The sequence below is a fragment of the Pseudopodoces humilis genome, chromosome 25 (assembly GCF_049639895.1).
Source record: "Pseudopodoces humilis isolate 2021_Gansu_Grassland_sample_001 chromosome 25, ASM4963989v1, whole genome shotgun sequence".
NCBI classification, from domain to species: Eukaryota; Metazoa; Chordata; class Aves; order Passeriformes; family Paridae; genus Pseudopodoces; species Pseudopodoces humilis.
Genome location: NC_142224.1, coordinates 868,091 through 889,280, shown reverse-complemented (window position 1 = coordinate 889,280; position 21,190 = coordinate 868,091). Strand labels below are relative to the sequence as shown.

Genomic DNA, 21,190 nt, shown 5'->3' with positions numbered 1-21,190 from the left:
CTGTGACTCCATGGAAAGGCGAGCTGGCAGCAGGCTGAGACAGGATGGAGAAGTGGCAGAATACCCATTTGAGGGGGGAAGGGAAACAAAGAGCTGGAAAATCCCACATTAGCCCAGAGTTACGTCATGCACGGAGTGAGGAGTGAGTCATGGACAATGGCAGCCTTCCCATGGGACAGCGGGGCCAAGAGCCAGGCCTGGAGTAAATCCTGACAAGGACCAAACCTCCTCCTTTCCTTTCTTTAATCCCATTTTCTAATTTATTTGGAAGAAGATGAATCTTTCAAAGAGTCTCACAAATAAAAGCAACCATTTGAGGCAAAATATCTGAATAGAGGTTTGGCCCTTTTTTCCACACTTCCAGTATTCCTGAAAAACATCTTTGATGGAGAAGGAAAGTCTTGAACAACCACCATCCCAATAACTGCATTTGGTCAGCAGAGATGGAAATCTTCCACCTGAGGTTGGTTTAGCTCTGCAGCCTAGCGGAAATTTTCCATGAAAACTCAGTGGAAAAATGACACCATGGGCAAAGTCTTTGGTGTTCTGGACACAGACATTGAAAAGAAAAGAATTCTGTGTCTTGTGGAAACTCAGCCACTGCAGTTTTCCATCGCTCCAAGTTCGTTATGCTCCTGATTTAATAAACCTTTACACCTGCAAAATGCTGCTGAGGGCTTGTTCCAGGCAGTGTTGGTGTATTCCTGATAAAACACGGAGTCAGGGATGGAAGCAGCGCTGCAGCCACTGGGAATAGCCAGCCCAGCTGCTTCCCAGTCTGCCCCAGTCTGGAGTTCCTGCTCCACTCAACTCCTCCCCAGCCAAACTCAGGGCATCATTTAAAGTCCAAACAACCCAACACTGGGTTTTTTCCAAGTGGGAATCTGGGAGTTGGGTCAATACAATTCCAGGGCAGTTGTGGAGTCATCACCCCTGGAAATGTTTAAAAATGTGGGAAATGGTTGGAGCCCATGATCTCAGAAGGCTTTTCCAACCTAAACAATCTCGTGATTCCACAGATAAACCTCCACATGCAGCTCTGTAGCACAAGGTGAGGGTGACCATGCTGCAAACGCCCCAAATCATCTGCTGGATGCTCCCAAAGCAATTCCACTGCCAAGCCAAACAGAGCAACTTTCTCTGTCCCTGCTTCTGCCCCTTCCACCTCTCAGCCCCAGTTCAAAAATTCCCCCTTCCCTTTGCACATCCTCCAGCCAAGTCCTCAAGGCTCTCTAGAAATGATTTGCAGACTCTTGACTCGGGTAGGAACAGCGACATTCCCGACAGAGTCTCTCAGGACACAATTCCTGCCCTCAGCTCACTGCACAAATCCACGATTGCCTCCTGCCTGCAGCATCAGGACCTTCCAAAGCAAATCCCACATCCAAAGGCAAATTACACAATTTGGCAAATTACACTTCATTATTTACTGGATTTGGCTGGAGAGGGCATGGAAAATGAGCAGCTACCATCGCTATCTCTGCTCCCCATCTGCTGCTTGAGATAACACTGGGAGAAAGTGGCTCAGTGCCCCTTTGCCTTCATCCTCAAGTTACATTTGAATGCTCTGCTCTCCCTGCTCTGTGGTCACAGGGACCACCCAGGAATCTGCTCCCTCTGCCTGCCTCAACAGCAGCTCCTGACTGCCCTGGGAAGATGAGTCAGAGCCAGGCTGAGAAAATGGTTTTAACCCCAATTTGAACACTGAATCACCCATGAAAACCTGTGTGGAGGTGAACTTCTCAGGCCAGACACCAAGAGCAGGATGAAAAATGGTATTTTTATCTCTGCAATAGCAAGGGCTCATCCCTGATCCTGCTGTTTGGTCGTGCAGGATCCATGGGGTTGGCTTTGCACAAACCCAGCGAATCAATTTTTCAGTAGCGGGGGGATAAGATTTCGGTTTAGGAAGGTGAATGCTGAGCTCTGCACAAACAACCTGTCAAAACAGGGGAGACTTAAAAGTGATTCCCAGGGAGAGGTCACAGGGAAGCAAACAGTCTGTTCCCAAATAAAAAAAAAGAAAACCATGCCAGAGGACAGTTTCTATTTAAACACCCAAATCAACCCAAATGTGCATTGCAAGGCTTCTGCAAAATATGTTGTGCTCGGCAGATTTAGCACTGAAACATCATCTGCTTTTTTCCTGCGAGGTCGCAGCCACTTGTTCAAATTTCTGCTGAGGACAAAGCAGCCCCAAAGCCCTGAGCCTGCAGAAGCCTTGGTTGGGTCAGCAGTGTCCCAGAGCTGGGGCAAACTCACCCAGGGAAAACCAAACGTGTATGTGAAGCTCTGCAGATGTGTCTGGGGACAAGGCTTGGCCGGGTGGCTTGAGAAAGATGGAGTGGATGGACAGTTTTTACCCTAAATTCTGACTCTGCTGCTTTGAATTATTTAAATAATTCGTTATTTATTTAAAAACTGGGTGGTTTTTGTGCAGGGAGCATGGTGGGCTTCACCCAGCTCTGTGCAGGGCCACGAGTCAGACTTAGTGATCCCTGTGAATCCCTTCCAACCTGGAATATCCTATAACTCTATCAACTTTTCTGGGTGCAGGGAAATTCCTTCCCATGGAGGCAAACCGAGCCCTGGCAATGTCCTCCAGCCCTTCGCCTCCAGTCTGGGATGCCTAAAGGTCAGAGTTGAGCAGAATTTCAGGAACAAAAGCAACAAACCCGGCTTAGCTGCCCCGGTATCAGCTTTCAGTGCCATCTGAAACCTGTTTGCAAGATTTTAATCAAACCCTGCACCAATAAAACCTCTCCTTTAGTGCTGCCCACAGAGCACAGGGCTGTGTGCAGGGGCCAGGGTGGGAGCCAGCACCAGAGCCAGCTGTTCCACCTAAACCCAGTTCAGGAATGCTGGGGCTTTAATCCCAAAAGCAAGCTCAGCAGCAGGGGCCAGGCTGGGAATTCTGGCTGGTTTTTACGAGCCCATCAAAGCCCCCTGACACAGCTGCCACGTGCACTCGGCCGCATGGATGCCGTGTCCTCGTCCTGTGCCGACAGAGCCGCCTTTGATTTCCCTCCTGGGAGAGCAGGCAGGGAGTTATGGTTTGATTTTTAAACAGTGCCAGGAGTTGCAGTCACCCAGGGGAGTTATGTCAGCAGCACATGCAGCATCTGTACAGCAGAGATGCAGAATTTGCCTCGCATGGGGGCAGTTTTTATCTGGCTGCAGCTTTCCAAGGCAAAGAGGGATCTGGGGGCTCCATGGCTTCTCCAAACCAGGCCCCTACAGCTCCCTGACATCCCTGGGGATGGGACTTGAGAGAGACGAGAGAATAAAACACAACAACATTGCCCTGGATGGGTTCTGTGCCCAGACCCCCCAGCCAGGGGCACGTGGAGCCTGAGAGAAAAGCAGGAGCAAAGAGGCCAAGATCAGCAAGTTCATCTCCCAACCCAATTCCCACTCTGCTCCCACCAGGCCCTGCATGTGTAAACTATTTCCACACATCTGATCTTTTTAAAGGACACGGATTTACAAACTTTTGGGATTTTGACCTTCAAATGCACAGAACTCCTCTGCATGCCAAAGCCATTTGCAGCTGATTGCAGAAGGAAAATAAATGGCAGTCAGGGAAAAAAAAAGGATGCTCCGAGCAGAAGGATGGGAGCAAAGTCATTTTTCAGCTGAGTTTCCACTCGGGGTCAGTGACTCCTCCAAGCTCCCCTCGGCCACTCACTTTTTTTTCCATCAGAGCCCCAGTGTGTCCCTGTGTGGGGTTTCACCCAGTAGCTGCTGGAAATGGATGTGGGGAGGGTCAGAGCGGAGCCACCTGAGCCCACAGCACCTCCTGTCCCTGCCCTGATGGATGCACGGACACCAAGGGCAGGAACCCGAGGTCTCCTCAGCCTCCCCTTCCCAGGCCTGGAGCACACGGATGTCATGGAGATTCCAGGCCTTTGTGTGGCTTGGCAGAGGCACAGGGACAAGGGGGAAAGGCTTTTGAATGAAATAGGGTAGATTTAGCTTTAGATTAGATTTTAGGAGGAAATTCCTCCCTGTGAGGGTGGGCAGGCCCTGGCACAGGGTGCCCAGAGCAGCTGGGGCTGCCCCTGGATCCCTGGCAGTGTCCCAGGCCAGGCTGGACAGGGCTTGGAGCAGCCTGGGGCAGTGGAAGGTGTCCCTGCCCATGGCAGAGGTGGGACTGGATCGCCTTTAAGGTCCCTCCCAACCCAAACCATTCCAGGATTCCATGATTAAGTTAGGGGAGAAGATGCACATTGGTTTCAAACAAGATCATTTGCAGGGACTGTGCATCCAAGGGCTTCATGAATTCATGCCTGTGTCCCTCAGAAACTTCAGCCCTTGAGCCCTGAGGCAGCTGAGATCCCCTGGAGCCCCCATCCCATCCTTCTGGAGCTGCCCACGCTCCAGGATGTCCCCCCACTGCTGAGTGACAATGGAGCAGGAGTTTCCCAGAGGCTCTGCAAGGGGTGACAGGGGTTCACTCTCCCACCCTGTTCCCATGTGCCCACAGTGAGTCCGTGGCTACCAAGCCCATGGTTCCCCCCTCCAGCCCACACTGAGCTCCCCTCCCCGAGCCCCCTCTGTCTCAGCTTTCCCCAGGATCCAAACCAGGGCAGAGCTGGAGCTGGGGGAAGCTGGAGCACACATTTCCCAACGTCCCCCAGCTGGGAGGGTTCAGCAGCCGAGAACTTTTCTCAGGATCAGAGGAGGCTGAGGAGAGGGGGGCTGGGAGCTGAGACCCTTCCCACGCTCCCCAGCGAGGCCGTCGGGCACCACATCCCCACCTCATCCCCACTGCATCCCCACTGCATCCCCACCTCATCCCCACTGCATCCCCACTGCATCCCCACTGCATCCCCACCTCATCCCCACTGCATCCCCACTGCATCCCCACTGCATCCCCACTGCATCCCCACCTCATCCCCACTGCATCCCCACTGCATCCCCACCTCATCCCCACCTCATCCCCACCTCATCCCCACTGCATCCCCACCTCATCCCCACTGCATCCCCACCTCATCCCCACTGCATCCCCACCTCATCCCCACTGCATCCCCACTGCATCCCCCCCTCATCCCCACTGCATCCCCACTGCATCCCCACTGCATCCCCACTGCATCCCCACCTCATCCCCACCTCATCCCCACTGCATCCCCACCTCATCCCCACCTCATCCCCACTGCATCCCCACCTCATCCCCACTGCATCCCCACCTCATCCCCACCTCATCCCCACTGCATCCCCACCTCATCCCCACCTCATCCCCACCTCATCCCCACCTCATCCCCACCTCATCCCCACCTCATCCCCACTGCATCCCCACCTCATCCCCACCTCATCCCCACTGCATCCCCACCTCATCCCCACTGCATCCCCACCTCATCCCCACTGCATCCCCACCTCATCCCCACTGCATCCCCACCTCATCCCCACTGCATCCCCACCTCATCCCCACTGCATCCCCACCTCATCCCCACCTCATCCCCACCTCATCCCCACCTCATCCCCACCTCATCCCCACTGCATCCCCACCTGATCCCCACCTCATCCCCACTGCATACCCACCTCATCCCCACTGCATCCCCACCTCATCCCCACTGCATCCCCACTGCATCCCCACTGCATCCCCACTGCATCCCCACCTCATCCCCCCCGCATCCCCACCTCATCCCCACCTCATCCCCACCTCATCCCCACCTCATCCCCACTGCATCCCCACTGCATCCCCACCTCATCCCCACCTCATCCCCACCTCATCCCCACCTCATCCCCACTGCATCCCCACCTCATCCCCACCTCATCCCCACCTCATCCCCACCTCATCCCCACCTCATCCCCACCTCATCCCCACTGCATCCCCACCTCATCCCCACTGCATCCCCACCTCATCCCCACCTCATCCCCACCTCATCCCCACCTCATCCCCACCTCATCCCCACTGCATCCCCACCTCATCCCCACCTCATCCCCACCTCATCCCCACCTCATCCCCACTGCATCCCCACTGCATCTCCACCTCATCCCCACTGCATCCCCACCTCATCCCCACCTCATCCCCACTGCATCCCCACCTCATCCCCACTGCATCCCCACCGCATCCCCACCTCATCCCCACTGCATCCCCACTGCATCCCCACTGCATCCCCACCTCATCCCCACCTCATCCCCACTGCATCCCCACTGCATCCCCACTGCATCCCCACTGCATCTCCACCTCATCCCCACTGCATCCCCACCTCATCCCCACCTCATCCCCACCTCATCCCCACTGCATCCCCACTGCATCCCCACTGCATCCCCACCTCATCCCCACTGCATCCCCACTGCATCCCCACCTCATCCCCACTGCATCCCCACCGCATCCCCACCTCATCCCCACTGCATCTCCACCTCATCCCCACCACATCCCCATGTCTCCAGCTCGGCTCTCCAGCACCCCCAGGCACCTCCAGCCCCTGGGGCAGCTCTGCCTTGCCCAGGTGCCCCCGGCTCCGAGCAGGGACACCCAGGCTAACAACCCTGGCTGAGCCCCCTGTTATTTAGGCAGGATTAGGCAAAAATTTGTGTGCACTTTTGAACTGTTTTCACAAGCGCTGCCTCTCACTCCCACGCAGGAAGCAGGAGAGGAGCCGGCCTGTTCCAATTAGGGCTCCTTGGGCCCAAAGGGCAGCGAGATTCGAGGGGGGGAAAGGGAAAGTGGGACAGAAAGCTGGAAAAAAGGGAGCAGAAGGAAATCTGGATGGGGAGCAGGGCTAAGCACAGCAAGAGGTGTTTGCTGGGGCTGTGGGGATGGGATGGAAGCAGATGGGGGAGATTTGGATCCCATTCCTGCAGCAACTTGGCAGAGACTGGCCCTGCTTCCCTTTGCAAGGATGGCACAAAAGGTGCAGACACTTGCTATTTTAATTTTAAATAAATACATTTCTTAAAAAAAAAAAGGAAAAAAAAGTCTTTTTTTTTCCTTCTTCAAGCAGTGAAAAATAAATACTGTGAGATGAAAGCTGGGCTTCAAGAGAAAAACAAGAGAGGAAACCGAGAGCCCACAGTGCTTAGCGCTGCAGAAAGCCCAACAAAGCCGGCTTTTTTCCGGCCCTCAGCAGTTTTCTTAGGGAGATGTGGTGTGCCATGGGGGCCAGCTCTTCCCCTAAAAATCAGGCCTGAACACTGTCCTCCCTAAATGCAGATAAAAGCACTTTGTCCCAGGTTTGGGCTCTGAGCACTTGCAGCAGCAGCAGGGAAGGTTCAGCTGAGGCTGAGGAGTTGGGATGCTCTGCTCAGCCTCGGGTTCTGGGGTTCAGCCATGGACACCCTGGCTTGGCGGTGCTTGGGAGAGACGTGTCCACGAGGAAAAGTGAACACAGAGCAGCCCCCAGGGGAGGGAGGGCTGGGTTTGGCTCTGGGGATCTGGCAGCTGTGAGGAACCAGGCGCAGGGAAAGGATTCTGCAGCCACCAGCAGTCACAGCCTGCCCTGCTCAGGCTGCAGCTCTTTCTCCTCCCTCCCTCCCTGCTCTGAACTGTGGGTGTTGGATGGCAATCCTGGGAAAGCAGCATCCTTGACAGTCCCAGGAGCTTGTAGGGGAGCAGCCTGGTGGGCAGCTCACTCCGTCCTTGGCTTTTGTGGGAGAGAAGAGGGAATAAAGTGCAAGAGCAAGGCCAGGGCTGGAGCTGAGCTAAACCACAGCCCCTGAGTCAACGCTTGCTGTGATTATGGGAAAGCTCCCCCAGCTCAGCAGGGCCAGGGCCCACAGCTCCTCTTCCTTCAGCAGCTCAGGGGTTCCCTCAGCTGGGGATTCACCCCATCCTCCCCATTTCAGGTGCTGGAAGGAGCCCAGATGAGCAAAGCAAACCCTGGGGAGATTCAGCAACCTCTGAGGTTGGGGAACGTGTCCATGCTTTAACAGCACTCATTGGAACCACCAAAGAAGTCAGAAACAAAATTGGTCATCAATAAAATTCCATCACTGCTGCCCAGAGCAGCTGTGGCTGCCCCAGCCCTGGAAGTGTCCAGGGCCAGGTGGGACAGGGCTTGGAGTAACCTGGGATAGGGAAGGTGCCTGTGGAATGAGATGAGCTGTAAGGTCCCTCCCAAGCCCACCCATTGGAGGGTTCTAGGATGAGATGCCACAAGGCTGGAGTGGTTCAGCTCCAGCAGCACCATCAGCTCAGCACGAGATGCTCCCACTCTTGAATCAGCTCTAAATGGCCTCTGCAGGCCCTTTAGATTTAACAGCATCACAAGCTAAAACTTCCACCACCCTTTTCTGAGCCTGCTGGCCTGAGAGCAGAGTCCAGGTTAATTAAAGCCCTGTGGAGGCTCCAGGCTGGAGCCAGCTAGGCCAGGAGGCTGCAGCCAGCGAGGAGCAACCTCGACCTTCCCAAAGCCCTTCTGCTCAGGAGGCAAAGGCTCCTCTCGAAGCCCTTAGAGCCCATCCCTCCCTTTTCCCAATGGAATCCCCCAGGAGCGGTGTCCCCTCTGGAGCCAGGATTAGCACCTCTCTTCCAGCCTGGGATCACTCCTGGGCAGGGCCAGGAGGACCCTCCCAGGCTGGCTCAAAGCTGTGAGCCACGCTTCCCCGGGATAATCGCCCTAATCCCTGCTAACCGCGCCGCTAAAGAGCTCTAATCCCCGGGCACGGGCACACAAGCGCTCCCGGAGCCTGGAAAAGCCTCTCACGGACACCCAGCCCGGCTGGAAGCAGGTCAAGTGGAACCAGCCAGCCCAGGTCACTGCCCCACCTGCGGGAGATGCTCCTTTCAGCCCTGCTCCTCACACCCCACAGAGCTGGGATTGCTCAACAGCAATGGGGAAAAAAGGAAAAATACCCTGCAAGCCCCAGAGCTCGGCACCGAGCGAGCAGACACAGATATTCCTGTTCCCACGTTCACGGGGCTCACGCCTGCCACCAGAACTCATCTGAAATTCCTCACTCTCCCCGGGCTGGGCCAGGAGCCCTCAGTCCCAGCTGTGCCCCCAGAGGCTTCCAGGGCTGCAGGAGCCCAGCCTGAGCCCTTCCAGGGCAATCCCACACTGGGCTCTGGCACACAGGGAGGACTTGGAGCTCCGGGTCATACACCCCCACCACCCCTGAGAGCTCACATTCCCTTCCAGCCAGCTTAAACCCAGGAATTCTGCAGTTCTCTCCTCAAATACCTGGCTGATGTTGCCATTTTCGGCATCTTTGATGAAGAAGGGATGGGACTGGAACATTTGTCCCAAGAGAAGGATGAACCCATCCCAGAATCCTGACATGGATTTTTCCTGGATTGCAGCAGCACCCATGGGATGCTCTCAAGATACTCCCCAGGCAGTTCAGATGGAACAGTTTTCCATCCATCCAAACAAACCCTCAGACTCAGATACTCATCTCCCTGTCCTTCATCATCATCCAGGAATAGGGGCAGACACAAAGGCGATTCAGCTCCAACACCTCCAGCTGCTGCTGCAGGCTGGGGCTGCCAAACCGTGCACCAGAGTCTCCCAGCAAGGGAGAGCAGGGATGTAGCAAGGCCAGGTTGAGGATAATTGGCAGAACATCATGTGAGGAAGATGCTGTCAGGATGCAAAGTGTGAAAAGGGAAGGCTGAGATCTCTTGGCAGGGCTGTCCCCTTGCAGCAGGAGAAGGGCCAAGGAACCTTCAAGTCAAGCTGAGCTCTTTCGTCACTCACAAAGGATCCCAATGCTCTGAGCTGGCTCAAGCACACCTGAAGAACAAACTGTGCCAGCACACTTTGTGAGCAGCCACGCATGACCTCACAGCTCGGGATGTTTTCATCCCACAATCCCAATGATCCGTGTGCAATGACTCCATGCCCTGGACAAAACCCCGTCATTTGTGCTGCCCATCACCAGGACACAGACATTTCTGAGGCAGATGGACCACAGAGCTGTCCCTGCTGCTGGGAAATCGCTGGTTCTAACAGGAGCCTCAATTATCCTTGCCTTGGGAAGGAATTAGACATGGAGATTCAAACACCTACAATCTGTCTGTGCCGAGGAATTCCCAGCCTCCCCTGGATGTCCCCGCACAGACCGATCCCTCTGTGTCCTGGCCCCAGCCCCTGCCCCCAGGCCGAGTCACGCCGGACACGAGGGCAGCACATGGGAGGCCAGTGGCAGTGCCCTGGGGCTGGGATGATGTTCAACCCCCCAGATACGTCCGTCCACATCAAAGCCTCTGCTCTGCTCCGCAGCTCCCATTCATCCTCCAGGAATGTTTGTCAGAGCCGCTGTGGAGACGCGGCGCTGTGTCCATGGGCTCATGAGCGAAAGGTCCCTACGGATGTTCCTGCGGCTTCCCGAAGCCCGGAACATCCCCACAGGATGCTGCCAGCACGAAGGCGGCGATGCGGAAGGATCAGAGGATGACGAGGGAGGGAGGCTCAGCAGCTCCGGGTCACCTCCGCTCGCTGCCCCGGGCGTCGGGCGCCGGGCGAGCCCCGCTCGGCAGCTGCAGATTCCTTCCTGTCCCACCCCCTCCTCCGCAGCCTTCCCGGCCGCCCCTTCCCCGCGGGGCAATGCCAGCCAGACAGCCCCGATTGCTCAATGGCAGCTGCAAGCGGCGGCGCGTCCCCGGCTGGCAGCGGGACCTCGGTGCCGTGCCCGGACAGCGCCCGCTCGCAGCCCGCTGCGGCAGCAACCTCCGTCCGCACATCTGGGACAGCAGCAACCTCCCCCCGCACATCTGGGACAGCAGCAACCTCCGTCCGCACATCTGGGACAGCAGCAACCTCCTCCCGCACATCTGGGACAGCAGCAACCTCCGTCCGCACATCTGGGACAGCAGCAACCTCCTCCCGCACATCTGGGACAGCAGCAACCTCCCCCCGCACATCTGGGACAGCAGCAACCTCCGTCTGCACATCTGGGACAGCAGCCCCCCTCCCTCCCGCACATCTGGGACAGCAGCAACCTCCCCCCACACATCTGGGACAGCAGCAACCTCCGTCTGCACATCTGGGACAGCAGCCCCCCTCCCTCCCGCACATCTGGGACAGCAGCAACCTCCCCCCGCACATCTGGGAGCACAGGTCCCCTCGCTCCCGCACATCTGGGAGCACTCCGGCCCTGCGCAGGAAGCGCGGGCAGCTCTCCATCAGCGTGTGCAGAGCAGAAGGAGGAGGAAGAGGAGGAGGAGGAGCCCAAGAGCTCCTCCCTGTCCTCACCTGTGACCAGCAGCTCTCCGTGTCCCCCCCTCAGCCCTCTGTGCCCAGGGAAGTGTCACTGCACACGGGGACTCCAGAGCTGCCCTCCCTTATCAGCCCGAGCTGTCCCGGTGCCAGTTGCAGTTGCCAAGGCGGAGAGGGAAGATTAGGATATTTAGCTTTGAAATCAAACAAATAATTGCACAGGCTTTCTGCAAACAGATCAGGGTTGGGAGGTCAGAGAGCAGCTGGTAAATCTCAGCAGTGTTTGCTCTGCCTAAATAATATTAGACCAGGGATAATCAATCATTTTAATCAACAAAATTATTTATAACTCTTTAGAGCAAACAGTCAACTCCGCTGGCAGCTGCTAAGAGATGGCAGGTAACGATCCACGTGCCTGCAATTCCCCTGGGTGCTTATGGATTGACTCCTTCGCATCCCTGGATTCAATGCCCGGAAGATTTGCCCTCGCAAGTGCCTTGACCCCCTCTGAGGGTGTCCCTGGCCAGGGCTCACAAGCACACAGACACACACACACACACACAGACAGACACAGACACACACAGACACACACAGACACACACACACACACACACAGACACACACACAGACACACACACACACACACACACACACAGACACACACACACACACACACAGACACACACACACAGACACACACACACACACACACACACACACAGACACAGACACACACAGACACACACAGACACACACACACAGACACACACACACACACACAGACACACACACACAGACACACACACACACACACTGCACACACACACAGACACACACACACAGACACACACACACACACACACACACACACACACACACACACACACACACACAGACACACAGACACAGACACACACACACACACAGACACACACACACAGACACACACACACACACACAGACACACACACACACACACACACACACACACACACAGACACACACACAGACACACACACACACACACACACACACACAGACACACACACACACACACAGACACACACACACAGACACACACACACACACACTGCACACACACACAGACACACACACACACACACAGACACACACACAGACACACACACACACAGACACACACACACACACACACAGACACACAGACACAGACACACACACACTCACACAGACACACACACACAGACATACACACACAGACACACACACACAGACACACACACACACAGACACACACACACACACAGACACACACACAGACACACACACAGACACACACACAGTCACACACACAGACACACACACAGACACACACACACAGGGAGACAGACACACAGACACACAGACACACACACAGACACACACACACACACAAACGCACACACAGACACACACACAGACACACACAGGGCACACACAGACACACACAGACACACACACACACAGAGACACACACACAGACACACACACACACACACAGACACACACACACACACAGACAGACACACAGACACACACACAGACACACACACAGACACACACACACAGACAGACACACAGACACACACACAGACACACACAGACACACACACACAGACACACACACAGACACACACACACACACAGACACAGACACACACAGACACACACACACAGACACACACACACACACACACACACACAGACACACACACAGACACACAGACACAGACACACACACACACAGACACACACACAGACACACACACAGACACACACACAGACACACACACACACACACACACACACAGACACACACACACACACACACACAGACACAGACACAGACACACACACACACACACACACAGACACACAGACACCCACACACACACACACACACACACACTCACACACAGAGACACACACACACACACACAGAGACACACACACACACACACAGACACAGACACACACACACACACACACACACACACACACACAGACACACAGACACACAAGACACTCACACTCACACTCACATACACCCAGCAGCCCCTGAAACCCATCCCAGTTCAGCTCACAGCAGGCACTGCATGCTCCAAGCACCATCTCAAGCTCCAAGCTGCATCTCCCAGTGCAGCAGCATCTCCCAGGGAGGGAGGGGAGGGAGAACCAGCTGGACAGGAGAGGGAAAAGGTGCTCCTTCTGCTCTGCCACCTGAGCCAGCCCCACCTCCTCAGCTCTCCTCGGGGCTGTGGCTCTGCTGATGCCGCCCCTGACACCTCCATGGGCACCGCTCGTGTCCCCCACACTGCACATCCCCCAGCCCCAGGACAGGCCCTGCACAGCACCAGAGGACCCCAGCAGGCACAGGAGCCTTTTCCTGGCTGGGCTGGAAGCTGTGAAAGCCAAGGCATTGTTGAGAGGAGAACGAGGGCCAGCTTCCCATCCGGGACCAGGACAAGGCCATCCCTGGGTGCTCCTGCCAGCCCTACACCATTTCACCTCCCTGCCCCCCGTCCAAGCTCAGCTCCCCCAGTGATGGAGGCCAGGAAGGGGCCTGGGAGAAACCTGGGAACCAAAACTCTGCAGCCCACGCCGGCCTCAGGAACAGCAGTGCCAAAGTAATTTCATTTCACAACTTCCCAGGAACAATTCTCCTGGTTTTATTAGTTTTTAAGCAGACAAGAAAACCAACAAAGGAGATTTTCCAGCAGAGCCCCGAGATTAATCCTTTCCACCCCAGGCTGAGCACAGGGCTCCTGGGTTTTGCCCAGATGTGTTACACCATGCAACATCCAGGTTTCCAGGCTCCACAGGCACAGGAGTGAGGCTTTCCCCAGGACCCCAGGAAGTTCTTCTTTTCCAGTTCCTACTTCTAGGAAACTTCCCACCAGGGAAGGGACCAGTGCAGGGATTGGGCCAGACCAAGCCCTGGGAGGATGAAGGTGGGAGTGAGCTGGGGAAGGAGGCCAAAGACAAGCTGGGCTGCCCCATCAGCCTCAGTCATCCCCATCCCAGAGCCAAGCGTGGTCCAGGATGGGATTATGTCACCTCCTGGCCTCAGCCGGGAAGAGCGAAGGGCAGGCAGGGATAAACCCGCGTGGCTGGAGGTGCTCGGGTCTGCCCAGGGGAACCCTGAGCTGGGAAAGCTCCACCAGGGCTGGAGGAGAGAGGCTGGGACACTCCCCGGCCTCGCATCCACCCCGCGGAGCATCCGGAAGCTATTAAGGAATTACAGCCTCCCTGGCCCCGAGCCCTCCCCGGCAGAAGTGCCTGGGAGCAGATGGTGAAAAGGCTGATTGGATTCGGCTGCTCACGCCAAGAGCAGCCTTAGGAGAGACTCCGTGGAGGAGGGGGTGGAGGGGGTGGCATTTGGGACTCGGGAGCTGGGAGCCCTTGCCAGGAACTCCAGGAATCCTCCATCAACCCTAATGAGGCTGGAGGAGCTTCAGCAGTGACTTGGATGTGTGGTTTGAGGGTGTGAGATTCCCTTGGGAGCTTGGCCCCGAGCTCCTGGTGCTCCAGGAGTGACTCCTCAGTGATCCAAGGCTGGTTCCTCTCCATCTCCAAGGGCACCATGCGTTGGACCAGCTCCCTTGCAGGGAGGTGGGATGGCCCCAGGAGCTGTGTGATCCCAAGCCTTGGTCCCAGCTGAGGAGGAGGCACATGAACTGTCAGCCCGACAGCCCTGCCAACCCCCGGGGCTTTCCTGCCAGAAAAAATGCAGGTGTGTAAAGATCCTTGATTCCCAATTTGGTGTAATCCCACCCCATTCCCACCCATGGGAAGGCACTGGGTATGGGACCAGACCTCCCAAAGAGCCCTCAGAGAGGGATGGAACTCCAGTTGCTCTGGATGGGGAGGAGGTGTGGAAAAAAGACCAGGATGAGACAAATATAGGATGAAAAATAGCCAACAGCAGGGGAAAAAAAACCCCAAAGGATAAATGTGCTTCGAAAATCATCTTTGGTGCCAGCCCTCCCAGAGCTGATGCCAGTGCCTGGGCAAAAACACAGATGGAGGAACCAAATTGCCTGGGGATGAGGGAAGGGATTAAACCCTCCCTGGAAAGTGGAGGGGAAGAAAAGGATGAATGCCCCAAAACCCAACCAGCCCCAAGCTCTGGGTTCCCTGCCCTGGCCAGCCAGCTCCAGCTCCCCGTTCTCCAGGGGGACAGGCATCGGCTCCAAGGCCCCTGTGCCATCCCCTCTCTCCGAATCCATCCCAGTTTTTCCAAGGGAGAAAGATCCAGCGAGTCCCCCCGGAATCCTTGGCGGGCTGCCCGAGGTTGGGAAATCGGGAGCCTGGTCAGGCTCTGCCAGAGGGGCCGGCACGGAGCGCTCCGTGACCGTCAGGGGATCTTTGCGGAGCAATCTTTTCCGAGACAAATCATGAGATTATTTCTTGCCTGGAATTTGCTCCCGCAGCTCCCATCGGCCCCGGACTGCTGAGTCAAGAGACCGCCGGGGCTGTGCCCTCCAGATGAGTAAATAAATTGCCATGGGGAGTGCAGGGGGCCGGGGGGCTGGGATGGGGCAGGGAGGGGACCCGATGACTCCCGAGCTTTGGGCTGGGGATGGATCCCGGCTTGGCAGCCGCGCACTGAATTAGTCACCAGATTAGCGAGCAGTTACACACGCGGCTTACAGACACATCATCCTCCCCTGCCCTTCCCTTTCCTCCTTTTCATCTGGGGTTTGATCCCCCTTTTTCCTTCTTTGATTTTTTAAATTTAATTCAGCCAACCGCTGGCTCTCAGTGGGTGCCTGCGCTGGACAGCCAGGGAAGGCAGAAGCCCTTGAAGACGCCAAAGGGGAGGAAAGGGTCCAGCCCAGGGGTGACACAGCTCAGGCCAGCCCCTCTCGATCCCTTCCCTCCCCATCCCACTGATCCCTTCCCTCCCCATCCCACTGATCCCTTCCCTCCCCATCCCACTGTGCCGCTCCGCCGGGCACTCGGGTCACTCTATATATCTATATATATCTATATATATATACATATATATACTATATTTATAGGATCCATATGGCCCCGGCTGCTCCAGGCTCGGCTCCTTGGTGTGATTCATCCCGCTGGAAGGCGAACAGGCGCAGGGCCGGGGCCTTTCGTGTTCCAGCCTTTGGAGCCAAATTCAAACCTGGAGCCGCTCAAGGGGTGCAAAGAGCCCAGCGAGGAGCGGCCCCCCCGCCACCGGGACAGCTCCGAACCCCAAACCCCGCTGCTGCCTCTGGAAAGGGGAACTTCCCCAGCCCTGCCAGAACCCGGCACAGCCTCGGACACGGAGCCCAAACTCCCTGGCAGCCCTTCACAAGGACAGGGCTTGGGACACCCGCTCCCAACCTGCTGGGCTCCTCTGCTGCCCGGGGCTGATGCCAGGGATTCAGCAAAGGAGTTTTTCCTCGTTTCCAGCTGCAGACCAGGAGGAATTGCGTTTACTGACCTCATGGAGCAGTCTGAGGGATGGAGCAGTTGGGTAACGTGCCTCAAGCACTGGAAAAGAGAAAGCTCTTGGCATTGCGTTTTCAAACTGCTTCTAACAATAATGAGTAAAAAAAGGAGAAAAAAAAGACCCAAATTTCACGTGTCCCACTCCATCTTTTTTTAATTTTCCAGTGGAAAAAGCCAGGACTACTCAGCTTTTGCAAGTTGTTTCTTCAGAGGGTTCAGGTTTCAGTAAACAATTGCTCAGAACTGAAAGGTAAGAAAACAAAAATCCCCTTTGCTGCTTCCAGAGCAGTGACCAAAATTCAGTGGCTTTGCACAAACACACGCAGGCACCTCTGAAAAAAACTTTCATGTGGGTCAAAAAGCCACAATTTGATTATTGTGATAAAAAGTGCTAAGAGGGGGAAAACAACAGAAAACAGCCCCCAAAGCAGTGCCCAGTGTCCAGCTCCAGCTTTTGGGGTCTGCTGGTGGCAGTGGCAGCTTCCCTGAGGCAGCAGTGTTATCCTGCAAGGCCATCTCAGGAGAGGTTCCCAGTGGCAATCCCAGCAGGCCCCATCCTGCTGTGCCAGGCACTCTGTCCCCAAGGGATGCTGAGCCTCAGGCACCCAGCACCCCCAAACTGGGAATTCCGGGAGCTGGGTGGGTCTGGGCCTGCCTGGTGCTGCAGAGGAGCCAGGGAGGAGCCGGGCAGTGGAACACAGGCCAGGGAAGATGGGAATCCTGCAAGAAGAGGGAGACCTGGAGCACCCAACTGAGGATGCTCCCACCTCCCTGATGCGGTGGAATGGCAGCACTGTGCCTCAGTTTCCCTAAAAACAAGGTCACATCAAGCCTTTTCTCAACATCTTTTGGGGTCAAAGGCCCCAAAGCTTTTTTCTAAAAGCTTTTACAGAAAAGCCCCAGTCCCTGGGCTCCCCACCAGCCGTGTGAAGAATGCCTTGGAATCACGTCAAGTATTTGAGATGAGATGGGGGGAGAGGGGGCACGGCGAGGGGAGAGGGGGAGCTTTTGACTCAGTGTCTGGCTTCTTTCATCAATCCCACATTCCTGCTCATGCCATCACCCTCCGGGAAAGTGCGACAACCTACAGAATCCATGTGGAGCCAATTTAGAATCCCCTCCGTGTAAGAAAATGCATTTTGTTCATTAACAAGCTCTGGATGCTCAGCTGGGGTGAGGGGGCAGCCTGCAGCCCCACAGCCATCCCAGAGACGTGGGATTCAGTGGGAAGATATCCTACACACAGCTACAGCCCAGAGGAGAGCAGTGCTCCCTGCACACCCTCCCAGGACATTTGTTCCAGCCCAAATAACCCCGGGCTCCTGCACAGCCACCTGAGCTGGAGGTCTGTGCCTCTTTTGGCTTTATAGGGAAGGTTTAAACATGAGGAAAAAAGCTGGAAAGCAGGGAATTGCTGGAGCAGGGATTGCTGTTGTACCCAGCAGCAACTGGGAGAATGAATGGGAATTACAGCCCCAGAGCCCAGTTCAGACCCAGACAGAGCCCTGTGACTTTGCACATCCCAATCCACAACCAGGGCTGTCACAATGACTCCAATCCTCATTCCCAAAGCAGAGGGAGCCACAGAAACGAGGGGATTTTCCTCTCTGGGAAAGCGAGCTGCTGTTTCTCAGTGTGTTTGTGATATTCTTCTGGCAGGTTATATTTATCCACAGGCTCCAGGAACCAGATGTGGGACTGAGAGGCTGTGCTGCACCAGCTTCCTGCTTTCCTGCAAACACCGGGCCCACCTGCCCTGCACAGAGCAGGACACAGCCTGGGGAGCCAGGGAGCTCAGCAAGGTCAGCACAGCCAAAACCTGCCTGGTCCTGCACAGGGGGCATTGCTCCCCTGAGCTGCTGCTGCTCATGGGACGCAGGAGCAATCGGGTCTTTGGCAGTTGAGTGAAAAAAAACCCCAAAACCTCAACATAAAGATGCAGAGTTTCAGTTCAGAAAGAGGCTGAGTAGTCTCACTTCAGTAGTGAGAGAGCAGGGTTTGTCCCCATCCAGGGCTACTCCAGCCACCCCTCTGGAGAAGGATGGAACGCCTTGGAGCAGCTCTGAGGGCTCTGCCTCCACCTCAGCCCAGCCCTGCAGGGCTCTGCAAGGCAACATTTGCAGCCTGTGAATGGCTCCAGAGCTGGGGGTGGCTGCACTGAGACACCACGGCTGAGCCTTTGCACCAATTTACAACAGAAACCACCCTGGCAGTGCCCAAGGCCAGGCTGGATGGAGCCCTGAGCCACCTGGTCCAGTGTGAGGTGTCCCTGCCCATGGCTGGGGTGGAACTGGATAAGCTTTAAGGACCTTTCCAACCTAAACCATTCTGGGATTCAAGGATTCATTTATTTTTCTGCCATCTCTGTGCACTTGGTCCCCAACTCTGTGCCCATCCCAGACTGTCCCTCCCCTATTCCAGGGGATATTCAGGCACAATAAAGCAACTTTAGATTTCCACATTCTCCCATCATTGCCACGGAAGCCTGGAGGCACAAATCCCCCAGCCTGGGAAGGCTGTGCTGGAGAGGTGAGAGCAGCTCTGCAGGGCTGTGCAGCAGGAGCCATCCCAGCTTCCCAAGGGTCAGGAGATCCAGACCTGCCATCTCCAGAGCCATCTCCCAGCTCTGCCATGGGCAGCACTCAAGTGCTTCCCCCCCTCAAGTTTCACTGCACCTGGGAAAAATGTAGGAGCTCGTAGGAGAATCAATAAATATTTATTGTTTAACCAGCAGTATTTTGACTGGAGATGTAAGCATGGCCCTGTGCCAGGGAAACAAGAGCCTTCTTGGCCAGTGCTGCAAACAAATTTTTGTCTGTATCTCGTTGGAAGATTATAAACTACACAATGAAGGGGGAAAAAAGAAACACAGGCAGCGAGCAGCTTAGTCACGGAAGAGGAACAAAAGAGCTGAGATGGATAACTGTGGCATGGGGTTACAAAAAAAGGGCTGCTGGCCTGATTTTTGGCTGTGAGACAGCTGTGCTGCTCAGATCAGCTGCAGACTGTGCCACTGGCTCCTGCTGGGATGGGGCTTGGAGCTGCACCAGGAGGCACTGGAGAGGCCCTGCAATCCACCAGGAACTCCCAGCTAAAAAGCAAACTGGGGAGTCGGGGCTTGGCCTGCAGAGGCACAACCTGGCACCTATGGAATGTCCCAATTCCCACAGGGATCCCCAGTCACAGGGGGATGAACAGTCAAGCCCTGGCTCCAGGGGAATTTTAGTGCTCAAGTAAAGCAGATCAGCCCCTCCTTGTGCACCTCCTCAGCATCCTGGCACTCTCCTACCCAGCACAGGGGCTCCACCAAGCAAAATTTGTCAGGCTGGAGGGTGCCAGAGCTCCATCCTTTGGATCAGGGACAGAGTGACACCCACTGTCCTAGATCATGCAATTTCCCCACCTTGTGCCATGCAAGGACCAGCTGACAGTGAAAAAAGGAAAAGACTCCCCTTATCTGGGACAGATTTACTCGGATTTGTTCCCTTCTTCCCCAGAATCCCAGCGGATCCTGGTGCCACAACTGACAAGAGCCAGTTCACATCTCTGGCATGGTTTTACAGCCAGCTAAGGGTTTAATCTATGGAACAACCTCTGCACTCTGAACCTGATCCAGCTGCCCCCAGCTCCTCACACAGCATCCAGAGGGTGCAGACACTGCACTTCCACAGCAGCAAATCCAGAGCTGGCTCCCAGAGAAGCTGGGGCTGCCCCATCCCTGGATGTGTCCAAGGCCAGGCTGGACAGGGCTTGGAGCCACCTGGGCTCGTGGGAGGAATGATGGGATTGAGGATTCCAACCCAAACCATTCTGGGATTCTGTGATAATCCCATGGCAAAGCTCAGCGTGCCACTGTCTGCTGGAGTCACAGCCACTCGCTGCCAGCAATCTGCTCTGGATTTGGGAGCGCAGGAAGTCTCAGGATGTCTCAGCAGCTCGCTTGGGAGAGCTGGAGTGCAGCATTCCAGCGTGAGCCTGTGTTATCCCTGCATTCTGCAAGGCCCATCAAAGCATGGCACGCTGTAATTACATGGCAAATTAGGGGCCACTTCATGTAAGGACACTGTAATTACACACTTGGTGCGTGCTTTGGGGCGTTCGGGATGGAGACGTGAAGCAGGGGGTTTGCTCCTGCTCCCTGGAAATCTCTCTCCCTGTACCCAGGTTAAAAACCAGGGATACTCTTTGGTGGGAGGGTCCCTGAAGGACAGCTCCACGAGCTGCCCTCTTTCCACCCCTTTTCTGAGCTTTGGTGAGAAGCCGACACTAAAAAAGCTGAAGCTGGTGGCAGCCAAGTGCAGCCAGTCCCCCCTCCTGGGAACCTCTCATTCCCGCATCCCGGCTGGATACCACAGTAATGGGCATTTTGTCAGCACATACAGAGGTAATTGCTCTTCTTCAGCTGAGTTCTCACCTCCTCCGCAGACAATCAGCACCGAAAATGCGAGAGCAGCCCCAAGCTCTCCATTTCTGAGCCTCAGCCTCGCTGCTGATCATTCCAGCCCACACAGAGCATCCCCAGCCGAGCCCAGCTCTCACCTCGGCTGCCCTGCCGAGCAAAGCATTCCAAAAGATCCTGGTGCAGTTCCCTGCATCCCTGGAAACATCAATGA

The 21,190-nt window shown here is 55.7% G+C and overlaps 1 protein-coding gene across 2 annotated transcripts in view; it reads right to left on the bottom strand.

Annotated features, from left to right (window-relative positions):
- The window catches only part of ETS1 (ETS proto-oncogene 1, transcription factor), a 76,083-nt gene that overhangs the window by 21,476 nt on the left and 33,417 nt on the right, over positions 1-21,190 (bottom strand). The window lies entirely within an intron of this gene.